Below are 3,706 nucleotides of genomic sequence, written 5' to 3' on the forward strand. Positions count from 1 at the left end.
CCCTCAGATCTCGATCTGCCGCCCCCAACCCCACCCCCACAGCCACCATCGACGACCCTCACCGTAGACGAGGTCGAGGCCGACCCAAGATCGAGCCCATGCCCAGAGCCGCCCCCAAGATTCGCAGGAAACCCCACGCCAATCAGGACCTCGATCTGGATCGAGCAGGCGCTCTCCACTGACGGGGCTTGGGCAGGCGAGCCAACTGCAGCGGATTCGGCCCTCAGCTCCTCCGCCGTGATGGCCGCGCCATCGGTGGCCAAAAAGGCGCTGCGGAGGCTCGCGGAGCACGGGGAACGTCGCTCGCCACCCTCACCGCACCTCCATTCCCCTCCACCACCTTCCCTCCCGCCCTCTACATGCCCGTCTATATAAGGTACACCTCCCTCTCCCCTCACCTCTCTCCCCGCGCTTCCAGAAGTCAGGGTCTAGGGTTTGGTGTGCCGGTGCGCTGATGGATGTGGCGGGGTTACGGGTGTGCTGCAGGAGGGCGGCCGGATGTCGGACATGCCGGCGAGCCCACCTAGCGGCGGAGGAGGCGGCGACGGCGGTGGCTTCGGCGGCGTCAGGGAGCAGGACAGGTTCCTTCCCATCGCCAACATCAGCAACATCATGAAGAAGGCCATCTTGGCCAACGGCAAGATCGCCAAGGACGCCAAGGAGACCTTGCGGGAGTGCGTCTCGGAGTTCATTGCTTCATTGCCAGCGAGTGAGTGCCTCTGTTGACCGCTGCCCTCTGTTTTGCTTGCCCAAATCAAGTGTGGTCTGGTGCTGACCTATCGCCGTTTTGTCTTGTCTGTACTGTAGGGTGAGCGACAAGTGCCAGAGGGAGAAGCGCAAGACCATTAACATCGACAACCTGCTCTAGGTGATGGCCACGCTAGGCTTTCAGGAGTACATTGAGCCCCTCAAGGTTTATCTACAGAAGTACAGAGAGGTGCATGCCCATTTAGCCATGTGGGATTTTTTTTATCTGAACTAATTGGGGATGGATTACTGCTTTGAGAGTTAGGTAGGTCCATGGTAGTTTAATATGTTGCTGTTGTAGCCTGAAAAGCTCTGTTTGGCACTTTGGTTAGTCCTAGTTGGCAAATTTAAACACTCATGTTCAGCTTGGTGACTGATGAGACCCCACACTGCCTGGCACCAATCATCTTATTGTCCTTAGAACAAGTGTTGATTTATCCCTCCAATTACTACTGTCATTGAGATCTTCAATTCTTTTCTGTACTGTTAATTCATATAACTGAATGATTTGAAGCACTAAGAATTGTCTCCGGAGTCCAACTATTAAAATGAAGTCTTTTATTCAACTGGGACATGCATGCGTACATGTGCTTGGAAGATATATTCTGAATGTTCATCTCAGAGCGTGATGGGGCTTTTTCTGTCTTGTGCAGGTTGCTGACTTTGGTCTGGCCAAGATCCAGCCCGAAGACGACATAGCCATGTGTCTACGCTGGTGATGGGGACTTTCGGGTACGAAGTCGGGTAGATCTGCCGAGTCGAGATGCGATTGATGATAAAAACTCATGCAACAGAGATATCATAACGTTTCCATTTTGTTACATGTTTATATTTATTCAAATTCAGTTGTTTACATGGCAGAGCGGTCCACAGATGTTTTCTTCATGCAGCAGTTTAAGTTGCTTCCAATTAAATCTGCTGTGAATGTGTTAGATATAATTGAATCTGAACAAAACTTATTTCTTCAATCCTATTCATGTTTGCTCAGTGCAGATTAATTGATTGTCTCAATGTTGCCAAAGCTAGCATGTTATCATGCCAGTGTATTAAATTTAAGGGATATGAAATAACCCCCCTCACGGAAATACAATCGTATGCACCTTAGCATGGAAATACATCAAATTTGGATGAAAGGCAACATAAATGGCTTGTTGATCCTATTCAAATTATACCATGAACTTATTCTGCATGTATTTAACTAGATCAAGTACAAGTACATTAGTTCGTCATATCTGCTATTAATAAACTGTCCAAGTCATGAATTTCCTGAACTGGTGCCTGTATATATTTGGGTGCTTGTCAATTAGAAAATGTCTTCATCTAGCCTTGTCTCATCATTAAATTTTGTGTTTCTTCATCAAAATCAACATCCCTCTCTTGTGTTCCTGTTATGAGAATTGTTCCTTCAAGGATATGCTAGAAAGACATATGTGTTCAATCTTCAATGTGAACAATTGGTGTTTTCCTCTTTGTTTTGGCCCCTAAATATTTTTCTTGAAGCTCCACTGCCGCATCATGTTCCTGGTATAGCAAGTACTAGTAGTGCTCTGAATATAAGTGTTGCATGTGTAATTAATAAATGGTAGAAATAACACCTGCTTGGTATCTCCCGGTCCTGGCGCTTGTGATCTGACTGGGTTGCGTTGGTGTGTGGTCACAGGACAAGGTGGTGAACCTGCTGTTCGAGAAGAGGCCGAAGTTTTGGCATCGGTGGAGGCCAAAGAGGATCTGCAAGGATCTCAGCAGCATCGGCGACACTGGAATGTTGAATACCAGTTTCCTGTAAAAGAAATTTGCTGCACTTGTCGTCTCTGTTTCCTGTAAAAGAAATATGCTAAATACCAGTTTCTACTAGTCTGATGGTGGCTTGTGTGCGTTGCAGTTATTATCTCTGTCACCAAGGAGGGTGTCAAGTTCTCCACTGCTGAAGACATTGGAACTGCAAACATCGTTTGCAGACATAACAAGATTGTTGACAAGGTATCTTGTGTTGCTTCTCCCCTACTTAGTACTGTGAATCTGTTTCCTCTAGGCATTTAGATAGTGTGACTTCTTAGATATACTGCATACTGAAAGTTAAGAACCCCAACTGATTTGTTCTCAATCTGATTGCTTGATGGTTACTCAATTTTTATATCTGGACAGTATTGTAATAGACTATTGTGTCCCTATGATGTGAAAGTTATGGTCTGAATAGCTTTATATTAGGATCTGCTTGAGTCTCTATGATGTTCTCTCTTAGTATCATGTCATGAGCTGTGAGTCGTGCATATATAACTGAGCTGTGTAAGACCAGCAAGTTTTTTTGCCAATTAGCTTTCCGTGTGCATGCTCTTAATCCCCATATCACTAAGAGAGGACCTTACTGATTCCCATATTACTAATTTCTGTATCAAACATTATTATTTTGTATCTATGTGCTAGCTCTGTCAAATATAATCAACCTGCCTATGTTCCATTTTGCTATTTGTACTTGGATAGAAAAGCTAAAATCTGTATAGTGCTCTGTGTGTAATACCAAGTTGTTCCTGTTATTTACAAACTGCTGTTCTTATACACTGATCCACAACACCTTACATTACACATTTGAAATTAATTAAAATACATCTAAACACAGTGCTTCAACACAGATTTATCCTATGATTATACCTGAGACATTAGTTTGTTTTTATGCTTTTGTTTCCCACAGTGCTTCAAGCTTGTTTATTAACTCGATTTGTTGTTATTCTATTTAACAAGAGACTAAAGCAGAAGCAGAGAAGACGGATGCTACACCAATCCAAGAGTAGCTAGCTTTAACTTGGCAGAGTGTTTTATTTTTCAATTGCAATATTTGTGATTGTGTGGAATATTGTATGGTTATGTACGTGAAGTTTTAAGTTCCTGGGCATGCAATATTTGTAGGTTAAACTGGTTGTTGTGATGTGAATGAGTGTATGGAGTTTCACATGTTCTGTTC

General features: G+C 44.2%; 1 pseudogene; it reads left to right on the forward strand.

The window, feature by feature from the left end:
- The first annotated feature begins 498 nt into the window (after nt 1-498).
- LOC119325942 lies at nt 499-1,466 on the forward strand (annotated as a pseudogene).
- The last annotated feature ends 2,240 nt before the right edge of the window (nt 1,467-3,706 follow it).

The sequence above is a fragment of the Triticum dicoccoides genome, chromosome 6B (assembly GCF_002162155.2).
Source record: "Triticum dicoccoides isolate Atlit2015 ecotype Zavitan chromosome 6B, WEW_v2.0, whole genome shotgun sequence".
Taxonomy (NCBI): Eukaryota; Viridiplantae; Streptophyta; class Magnoliopsida; order Poales; family Poaceae; genus Triticum; species Triticum dicoccoides.